The sequence below is a fragment of the Zea mays genome, chromosome 3, assembly GCF_902167145.1.
Source record: "Zea mays cultivar B73 chromosome 3, Zm-B73-REFERENCE-NAM-5.0, whole genome shotgun sequence".
Taxonomy (NCBI): domain Eukaryota; kingdom Viridiplantae; phylum Streptophyta; class Magnoliopsida; order Poales; family Poaceae; genus Zea; species Zea mays.
Genome location: NC_050098.1, coordinates 171,229,540 through 171,240,857, shown reverse-complemented (window position 1 = coordinate 171,240,857; position 11,318 = coordinate 171,229,540). Strand labels below are relative to the sequence as shown.

General features: G+C 53.2%; 1 long non-coding RNA gene across 1 annotated transcript; it reads right to left on the bottom strand.

Annotated features, from left to right (window-relative positions):
* Positions 1–850: 850 nt before the first annotated feature.
* On the bottom strand, positions 851–1,611 carry LOC103650880 (uncharacterized). Its single transcript, XR_564426.3, has 3 exons — positions 1,554–1,611; positions 1,406–1,482; positions 851–1,329 (listed from the first exon to the last, which is right to left on the bottom strand). It is a non-coding gene; the product is annotated as an uncharacterized lncRNA (long non-coding RNA).
* Positions 1,612–11,318: the final 9,707 nt, after the last annotated feature.

Here is an 11,318-nt window from a genome sequence, read left to right as displayed (position 1 = left end):
TTGTCATCGACCAAGTCATGAAGAACTCTCATTGCCGCGACCCGAAGATGAAGCCTACTGCGACGAGGTTTGGCGCCTGGAAGACAAGTTCTATGGGCTCGAGCTCAACCACGTCGCTCGACGATACAACGAGACTGCGGACGAGCTGGCTAAGATAGCCTCGGGGCGGACAACAGTTCCCCTGGACTGCTTCTCTCGAGACCTACATCAACCCTCCGTCAAGACCGACGACACGCCCGAGCCCGAGGCACCCTCGGCCCAGCCCGAGGCACCCTCGGCCCCCGAGGGTGAGACACTGCACGTCGAGGAAGAGCGGAATGGGGTCACGCCTAATCGAAACTGGCAGACCCCGTACCTGCAATATCTCCACCGAGGAGAACTACCCCTCGACAGAGCCAAAGCTCGGCGACTGGCGCGGCGCGCCAAGTCGTTCGTTTTGCTGGGTGACGAGAAGGAGCTCTACCACCGCAGCCCCTCAGGCATCCTCCAGCGATGCATATCCATCGCCGAAGGTCAGGAGCAATTGCAAGAAATACACCTGCCCGCTCAGGCCCTGCAGACAATACCCATCACTTGGTCGTTTGTTGTGTGGGGTCTGGACCTCGTCGGTCCCTTGCAGAAGGCACCCGGGGGCTACACGCACCTGCTGGTAGGGATGTAATCGGATCGGATACGGACATATATTACTAATATTATATTTGTTTTCATTTTTTTGTTCGTATTCGAATTCGAATACGGATATCTTCGGATACGAATACGAATACGGATTGTCTCGGTTACGGATACGGATTGTCACATATCGAATACGGAACGAATCGGATGCGAATATCTTCGGTTACGAATATTTTCTTCGGATATAAAGACACATCATTCATTCATATATAGCATCCAGATTCAAATGTCACAACCGATCAGGCTAATAGACAGATAAAGCTAAGTAAATAGGCAAGCAGTCATGAGCGTGAGCCATCAGCATTGCTAAATGCTAAGTACTGTACTGCGTACATATCACAATAGAACTAGCTACCAGCTACCAGCTAGCAGCCAAAATGTCGTAGCAGCTACCAGCTAGCGCCAAAATGTCACAATAGTACATACCTCTCCAAACTAGAACTACATTGTCATTACTACATTAAGGATTAAGTGTAGCAGCTACCAGCTAGCGCCAAAATGTCGAAAACCAAGATTTAAGCATCATCTTAGGCTTCGGAGCACTGAAACTTGTGAAACAGACTCCCATGAACAGCTGCAGAAAAATCATAACTCCATATCGCTGCCCTCATCCTCACTATCCTCACCATTTCCTTCATTGTCAGCTTGGTTCTGTCCCTACAGATAGTCATATTAAATTGAAACATAGTATGGCAATTGTCAACAACAACAAGTAATTGAAATAAATACTAACCTCTTCAATTGCCGAGCTATATTCATTTTCATCTGCCATGAACTCCTCAACAATTGACGGTACCTTGTCATTGCGATCTAAAAGTGATAAGATAAAATACTTAGAAGCAAGCAAAACAGGAACAACAAGTATGTATTGTCAGTTTTACCTTTGTTAGATGCAAGATTCCAGTCTTTGGTACAAACTAATGCCTCCACAGTCTCAGACTCTAAACGGCTGCGATATTTACTCATAACACGCCCACTCGAACTGAAAGCACATTCTGAGGCCACGGTAGAGACTTGAACAGCCAATACATCACGAGCAAGACGTGAGAGAACAGGATATGTAACTTGGTTGGCCTTCCACCATGATAATATGTCAAATTGTAGACCTTTACCAGTAGGATCAACCCACCGAATTGGTTTATCTTTCATGTACACATCTAATTCATTTATTTCACCTTTAGCTACATCATTATCTTCATATATAAACTCGTCAATGTCAGTATTTATACAAATTGAGTTAGATGTACTTGCAGCAAGATCAGTTTGAGTAATAGAAACATCACGTGTACTGGTCAAATATGATTGGAATAATTGGTTCACAACATCCATAAAGCGAGTGAGTTCTGCGACAACACTGTCCTTATAAATCTTCAACATGAAATATTCTACCAACTTTTTCTTGTATCTAGGATCAAGAAAGCAAGCCACTGCAAGAGCTATGTTGGACTTTTTCCAATACTTATCATATTTTTTATGCATTGCTTCAGCCATAGAAGCTATAGTGATATTGGCACTTTCACACCATTCTCTAAGTGCTAACTTTATCTCATAGAACTTCCACCAGAACAAGTTGGTTGTTGGATACTGACATCCCGAAAACAACACGATAGCATCATTGAGTTGCTTCAAACATTTGCAAAATGATTCCGCCATGTCCCATTCATCACTTGATGGAGTACAATACCAATATTTATCCTTGTGCAAGTATACCAACCTTTCAAATGCACTCCTATAATACATAGCATGGCTCAACATGTCATATGTTGAATTCCATCTTGTAGGAACATCCAATGGAAGACCAGATTTGTTATTCAAATCAAAAAACTGTGCACACTTTTCAAATTCTTCCCATTGCAATGTAGAGTTCTTCACAATAACAATAATAGCTCTAATGTTCTTAAGTGGTGATGCTATAACTGACAGACCATCTTGAGCAACCAAATTTAGTATGTGACATAAACATCGGACATGAAAGAAAACACCCCCCACAGACTAAAGGAGGATGCTTCTGAATTCTAGCAAGCTTATTAAGCTCCTTGACAACTAATCTCACACACTTATCATTGGCTGCAGCATTGTCTAATGTGAGAGCAAATAATCTTTTTTCTAGGTTCCATGACATCACACCTTTGACAAATTCTGAAGCTAATAATTCTCCATTGTGATGTCCTTTCACATGAGGGAGACAAATTATACGTTTTTGCATCTGCCACTTGTCATCAATCCAATGGATGGTAATGCTCATATAGCCTTTATTTTGGTTCGATGTCCACATATCCATAGTTGCAGAAAATCGACAGGAAAGGGATTTAAGCTCCTCAAACAATTTTTTCTTTTCATCCATGTACATTGTCATTATCTCATTCCTAGTGCTTGTGCGACACAAGAATGTAAAGTGTGGACACAAAGACTTGATGAAATCAACAAAATATTCATGTTCAACCATCTTAAAGGGGTACTCATGCATAACTATTGCCAGATGAAACTTGCTCAAGCTAGCTTCAGGATCATACTTGAAATTTTGAACAATAGCATTGTTACCTTCACCTTTCTGAACTTGTAGTTCTTGCTGCCCTCTATGTATGTAGTGCCTTGATTTCAAATGGTTCCAGAAGATAGTTGTGCCCCTCGATGATTCACCACGAGTTTTGAACTTGCACTTCTTGCAGTTTGCCCAAATTTGTTCCTCGGTCTCGCCCTTATCTCCCTTCTCTGTCACAGTGGACTTGATAAAGTAGTCCCAAACCCCAGAGGTTTGTCTTTTTGGTTTCCTTTTCTTTGTATCAGACTCTTTCACTCCAATATCAGTTGTTCTTTCTCCATCTTCTCCTTCTCCATCTCCATTAATTGGAGTTGTTTCTTGCACAGCCACAGCTAGGGTGTTCGCAGCAACAAGGGATGCTCCAGTGCTTGCGCACCCACTGCCACTTGCAGATGCCATGCTACATCAATAAGATTCAACTAAAAAGCAAGTGTTATAGTCAGTTTAACAACAATTAATCACCAGTGAATGCTGCACATGACTAGTGAGAGTCATTTGAATGCTGCAACAATTTAAAAACTGCTTATCGATTCTCTAATACTGAAAATAGACATGTAAAGGATCTTTCGTTAACTTCTTATCCTATCCATCTGTCGATTTATCAATTTAAAAACTGCTTATCGATTCTCTACTAATGCAAGTCCGTGTCCGTCCACCGCGCTGGCCAGGTCGCCAATCCCCACGCAGCACTGCAACGTGTGCCCGTCGACGTCTGACAGCCAACGCCAGCACCACCGCCGTTGCCCCGACGGCCTCCTCATTCGGTTCCCCACCCTTTGTAGACTGCTGCCACCGCCAGCAGGTGACACGACGAGACCCACTTTGGCACTTCCGAGGCCCGAGGGTCGGCGACATGCTAAAAGATGGTACTCCTACTACTACAAGCTCGTTCATGGCGAGAAAACGATGTTCCTCCTTTCAGCCAAACAGACATGCTAAAAGATGGTACTCCTACTACTACTGTACTGCAGCACCACCGTCGACGTAAGCGGGCCAAGAATGGAAGATTCACTCACCAGTCAGGCAGTCACCCGTCGTCAAGTCCGGCGCGAGGGTTGTCGTGGGCTCGTGGCTGGCTGCCTGGCTGTCTGCCGGCTAGAGCTGTCAACCTGTCGTTGCCGCCAACCTCTAGGTCTAGGTTTTGGAATTGGGAGTCTGCGTGCGGAGTGCCGCTAACCGCTGTGCAGTGCGTGGCGCCGTGGCTTACTGGCTTGTGCGTGCGGCACTGCGGCTGACCGCTGTGGCCTGTGGGTTATGGCTGACGCCTGACAGGTTGTGGCCTTGTGGGCTGTAGTTAGCCATGAGCGTGACCATACATGTGGGCTGTTGGCATGTTGCCTTGCTGTCTTGGCCATGTGGGCTGTGGCCGTGGGCTGGGTTTGGCTGGGGCGTAGGCTGTGATCTGTCGGATATTTGTTTGGATAAATGTCGGATACATCCGATCAAAGTCGCGGATATTCGATATCCGACGGATATCAATCATATTATATTCGGATCTGACATCCGATCAGAATATCCGTATCCGTATCCGTTATCCGAAAAAAATCCGAATATCCGAAAATTTTATCCGAACCAGTGTTCACCATTTTTGAATCCGGATCCAGACGGATATTTTTCGAACCATATTACATCCCTACCTGCTGGTCGCTATCGACAAATTCTCTAAGTGGATTGAGGTCCGACCCCTAAACAGCATCAGGTCCGAGCAGGCGGTGGCGTTCTTCACCAACATCATCCATCGCTTTGGGGTCCCGAACTCCATCATCACCGATAAAACGACACCCAGTTCACTGGCAAGAAGTTCCTGGACTTCTGCGAGGACCACCACATCCGGGTGGACTGGGCCGCCGTAGCTCACCCCATGACGAATGGGTAGGTAGAGCGTGCCAACGGCATGATTTTGCAGGGACTTAAGCCGAGAATCTACAATGACCTCAACAAGTTCGGCAAGCGATGGATGAAGGAACTCCCCTCGGTGGTATGGAGTCTGAGGACGACGCCAAGCCGAGCCACGGGCTTCACGCCGTTTTTTCTAGTCTATGGGGCCGAGGCTATCTTGCCCACAGACTTAGAATACGGCTCCCTAAGGACAAGAGCGTACGACGACCGAAGCAACCAGACCAACCGAGAAGACTCACTGGACCAGCTGGAAGAGGCTCGGGACATGTCCTTACTACACTCAGCACGGTATCAGCAGTCTCTGCGACGCTACCACGCCCGAGGGGTTCGGTCCCGAGACCTCCAGGTGGGAGACTTGGTGCTTCGGCTACGACAAGACGCCTGAGGGCGCCACAAGCTCACACCTCCCTGGGAAGGGCTGTTCATCATCGCCAAGATTTTGAAGCTTGGAACATATAAGCTGGCCAACAGTCATGGCGAGGTCTACAGCAACGCTTGGAACATCCGATAGCTATGTTGCTTTTACCCTTAAGATGTTTTCAAGTCGTTCATATACCTCGTTCTCTTTACATACACAAATGAAGTCTAACCATCAAGGAAGGGTCAGCCTTGCCTCGGCAAAGCCCGACCCTCCCTCGGGGGCTAGAAGGGGGAACCCCCTCTGCGTCAAAATTTTCCTCGGAAAAAGTCTTTCTGCCAGAACATCTTTCGTGCTTTTCGACTACTTCGATAGTGGGATCCTGAAAACGACGGAGTACACGTAAGCGGAAAGGCCGACCGAGCCGAGGGACTCCTACGCCTCCGGGATACGGATACCTCACTCATCACCTTCTGCGATAAGTAACTCACGCTCGGATAAGCGATTCCGCTGACCGAACAAGTCTTAACGCTCGAAAACTTTTCTGCCGAAACGATTTTTCGTGCCTTCTCGACTATATCGATAACAGAATCCTGCGGACGAGTAAGAGTACACGTAAGTGGCGAGGCCGACCGAGCCGAGGGACTCCTACGCCTCCGGGATACGGATACCTCACTCATCACCTCTCGTGATAAGTAACTCTCGCTCGGATAAGCGATTCTGCTACCGACAAACAAGTCCTTATACTCGAAACAAGAGGAAAAGAAACGCAGCTTTATAACGCGACAACGATATGTTTGGGCCTTGGCGGCCGCAAAAAACATACGCACACTACAAACAAACTGTTCCTGCAGGTTCAGACATCAGTAGGGGGAGCAGCAGCACCCTCGGCATCGACCCCACCTTCGGCGGAATCCGACCCGGCCTTAGACAACGACACGGTCGGAGGATCTCCACCTCGAAGGAAGATATCTGCACAGCGCCTGGGCCATCGCCGCTAGGGTCTCCTCCAGGAACCCGGCCCGAGCAGACGGCTTGACCGGCCACTCCGTAGCCTCAGCCAGCTGTCCCCCGAGGACATCAGCCCGGCTCATGGCTTCGGCAGCCCGACTCTAGGGTTGGTCCCGCCAGTGGACGACCTGGCCAGGTTCCAGCCGCCGCTGCTACACCTCCTCGGCCTGGGAAGTCACCTGCTCCTGGGCCGACGAAGTTTCTTCTCGAGCCAACTCTGCCTCTATCCATGCTGACACCGCTGCCTCTGGCTCCGGCTCATCACAGAGCAGCCGAGGGTTCCTTAATCGAGCAGGAGAAGCCTTGAGTGGCGAGGCCGACCGAGCTGAGGGACTCCTACGCCTCCTGGATACGGATACCTCACTCGTCACCTTTCGCACAAGGCAACTCACACTTGGTTAAGCGGTCCAGCTAGCCGACAAGCGAGTCCTGGTGCTCGAAATGAGGAAGAAACACGATATTGCACTCAAATACCAAGATGTTCAGGCCCCGACAGCCACAATGAACAGACACCGGCACTCAAGATGCCATTACAAACGGAACCCCGGTTCCACTCCCGCGGGTATGAACAACCTCCACATTGGAGAGCCTGCGGGACGACAAACTCCGGGTGACTCGCCGGCGACCTCTGCAGCAACAACGATGGTCCCAGGGCGGACGCTACCGCTGGAAGGCTCTCGTTCGCGTCCCCACTCGAGGGACGAGAACCAGATATTAAAGCCAAAGAGCTAGAGGTCGGTCCGCGGGTGGCGCTGACGGTCTTGTCGACGGAGAAGCTTTCTCCAGCTGCCACCACCTCAGCACCGACGGTGGCGTCCACCTGCCCACCAACACCGCACCAGCGAGCGTCGGCCGCCCCAAAGTGCACCGGCAGGTCCTCACTCCCGTCCTCGCCACGAAAACAAGAATGGGACCGTCCCAGAACACGAGTACCGCCCTTGCGGCGTACGACATGTTGTGAGACCCCCTGGTGCGGCTGGCCACCGTCGCCCGGACAGAGGGCGGAATGCTGCACCCTGGCTGGGCAGCAGCAGTTTGCCTTCCCCGACATGGCTGGAGGACGCCTCCTTCGTAGAGCTAGAGGAAGGTTTCCACCCCAGAAGCCGGAGGAAGAAGCGCGACGCCAGCCCACGAGAAGGCAGGCCCCGGTTCACCTCGCCCTCCTCCCCAGCAAGGATGATGAAAATCCTTGAAGCCGAGCGATGGCTGAAAGGTACCAACCTCCACGAGGTTGCGCTCCTCCCACAACGAGACGAAGGCAACGTGGGCGCTCCCCATCCGGGGGCTCGGAAGGCGGAAGGACGCAAATGCATGAGGAGAGTGCGAAGGCATGGCTACCACTCGGGGGGTCGATCCCTTTTTAAAGGCGACTCTCCCCACTCGCGTCCTCAGGCGTCGCGGACTAAGTCTTCACCAACGCACTCTAGGGTCCTCCCCCTACGACACGGGGGCTGGGTCCCACACGACATGCAAGCTGGCCTGGGACAGAAGTAGCCAGACCGCCGCGCGCACGGAGTATGTAACCGCCCAGTGGTTACAAGCACTCCTCCATCTTCGCCTAAACCAGCGGGTGAAAGGGCGAACCGCCATGCAGGTGGCATGCAATTGCGCCACGGGGATGCACCCTTTCGACTTCGACGCATCCAGCATGGAGGCCCAGGCCCACACGTCATGTAACTGGAGCGACAGTTACTACGTGCGAATAATTGCACCGCCACTTACGCCAATGCCACGGCTCCTCGACTGTGGAACCGGTGCCACGACTCGAGGCAACCCTGCGCACGACTTAGCAGTGCCAACCAAGCACATCGGTCACGGGTCAGTCAGCCACGGGAGAAGGCGCGACGGTCGATATGGCCAAAAGTGGGCTGGCAGTAATGGCAGCAGTAGACGGAAGGAAGCAGCAATCGAATAATCTGCAGGCTCACGTCTCCTCCTGGAGCAGCAAGGGAGCCCTCTCCCACGGCATGAAGACGACGCGCCCGTGTTCCGTTCCTCGAACGGCTCGCGCAACGGCTGCCCCGCGAACCACTCGTCCCGTCGCATTAACTCCGTGGCAGGGCAGGCGACACCTTTGGCAGGCGAAGCGGGCGACGCTTCACCTCTGCCATGATGACCGCGTCAAAAAAGGTGCGCCACATCGTTCAATTTCGTATCCTTTTCCTCTTCCCCTTTCTCTCTCTTGCTACAGGGACCGGGAAAGGGGATACTTCGAAAGGGATCCTTCTCTGCGAAGGAAGCATGCCCCGAGCCCTCCTACTGATCAGGGGTTCGGAGGCTGGCCCCTCGGAAGGGTTCGACGGCCACCCCAGAGCACTCGGGCTCCGCGCCCACTACTGATCAGAGGTTCGAAGGCTGGCCCCTCGAAAGGGTTCGATAGTCGCCTCAGAGCACTCGGGCTCCGCGCCCACTACTGGTCAGAGGTTCGAAGGCTGGCCCCTCGAAAGGGTTCGACAGCCGCCTCAGGCCACTCAGGCCCCGTGCCCACTACTGATCAGGGGTTCGAAGGCTGGCCCCCCGAAGGGTTCGACAGCCGCCTCAGAACACGCAGAGCGAGGGATGACTCTGGGTACGTCTGATACATGGCCGAGGCTCGGGCTACGCTCCCGAGGTACCCTAGGACATTTCTGAGACCAGCAGGATCGATTCTGTAATGGAATCCCATCATAGGGAGGCATCGAGCCCTCGGACCCTATCAAACGGGGCTGGGGCCGGCAAATCACCTGCAGGTACTTTTGGAGTGCGCCTCTGGGCCACTAGCCGACCCTTATCGAACGGAGCATGGGCGTCCACTCGGATCACCCGTTAGCAACTCACTGGAGACACCATGTTCGGCGCCCTCCGAGGGCAACATGGCGCTTTCCCCCCTCCTCCTTGCGGAAAGGCGACAAAGGGGCGTATGATAAAAGCCGAGTCAGTCCTTGACCGTCCTCTCGCTCTGTGCAGAGGCTCAGGGGCTGCTCTCGAAACCCGGCTCCGGCCAAATCGTTGACAGCGTCAACATACCAGCCCGAGAACTCGAAACCTGACCATGCACCCGGGCTACGATCAGATCGCATGAGGGAACAACTAGACCGGCCGAGGCGTCACGAAAGGCACTAAGACCTCGGAGGAGTCAAACCACTCCTCCGAGGCCTCGGGGGCTACAAACAGCGGGTGCGCTCGTGCGCACCCACCGGAACAAAATGTAACCGAGAAAGGCCGGTCCCCTTGCAAAAAAGTGCGATAAAGCCTCCAAGCGACTACCAACACTCCCTTTGAGGCTCGGGGGCTACTGTCGGGGACCATAATTAGGGGTACCCCCAAGACTCCTAAACTCGGCTGGTAACCACCATCAGCACAAGCCGCAAAGGCCTGATGGACGCAATACAGGTCAAAGCTCCGTCCACTCAAGGGACACGATCTCGCCTCGCCCGAGCCCAGCCTCGGGCAGGAACAGGAGACCCAGGTGGATTCACGCCTCGCCCGAGGGCCTCCTCAAGCAACGGGCGCACCTTCGACTCGCCCGAGGCCCAGCTCGGGCAGGCTTCGTGGAGAAGCAACCTTGGCCAGATCGCCTCACCAACCGACCGTATCGCAGGAGCATTCAATGCAAGGATCGCCTGACACCTTATCCTGATGCGCGTTCCTCAGTCAACAGGGCCAAAGTGACCGCAGTCATTTCGCCCCTCCACTGACTGACCTGACAGGAAAACAGCGCCCCCTGCCCTGCTCCGACTGCTGTGCCATCCGCCAGGGTGAGGCTGACAGCAGCCGAATCCAGCCCCAGGGGCCATAGGAAGCTCCGCCTTGCCCGACCCCAGGGCTCGGACTCAACCTTGACCCCGGAAGACGGTCTCCGCCTCGCCCGACCCCAGGGCTCAGACTCAGCCTCGACCTCGGAAGACGGTCTCCGCCTTGCCCGACCCCAGGGCTCGGACTCAACCTCGACCCCGGAAGACGGTCTCCGCCTCGCCCGACCCTAGGGCTCGGACTTAGCCTCGACCTCGGAGGAGTCACCGCCTCGCCCGACTTTGGGCTCGGACCGACCACGTTATAGGGGGGCCCATCATTACCCTACCCCTAGCTAGCTCAGGCTACGGGGAACAAGACCGGCATCCCATCTGGCTCGCCCCGGTAAACAGGTAATGATGGCACCCCGCGTGCTCCCATGACGACGGCGGTTCTCAGCCCCTTACGGAAGCAAGGAGACGTCAGCAAGGACCCGACAGCCCCGACAGCTGTGCTTCTACAGGGCTCAAGCGCTCCTCCGACGGCCACGACATCACATGAACAGGGCACCAACACCTCTCCGACAGCCACGTCGGCATGTACATAGGGCTCTGGCTCCTCTCTGCTAGACATGTTAGCACATTGCTACACCCCCCATTGTACACCTGGGCCTTCTCCTTACATCTATAAAAGGAAGGTCCAGGGCCCTCGTACGAGAAGGTGGCCGCGCGGGAGGACGGGCTGATGGGCAGTCTCTCTCCCTCTCCCTCGCGAACGCTTGTAACCCCCTACTGCAAGCGCATCCGCCCTGGGCGCAGGACAACACGAGCCACGGTTCCCCCTTTTTGTTCCCCCTTATGTTTTGTCTCGCGCCGACCCATCTGGGCTGGGACACGCAACGACAATTTACTCGTCAATCCAGGGACCCCCCGGGGTCGAAACGCTGACAAATGGATCGACTCCCGTGAACCGCAGTTGATCAGCGATGAGGGGCGGGGCATAGTTCATCGAGGAAGACAACGAGAAGGCAGACAACCAAGAAGCTCGGTGATGGCTCCTAGTCCTCGACTTCGGCCAAAAGGATAGCCCCTACTCGACTATGGTAAATGAAACCCTTCAATTAGA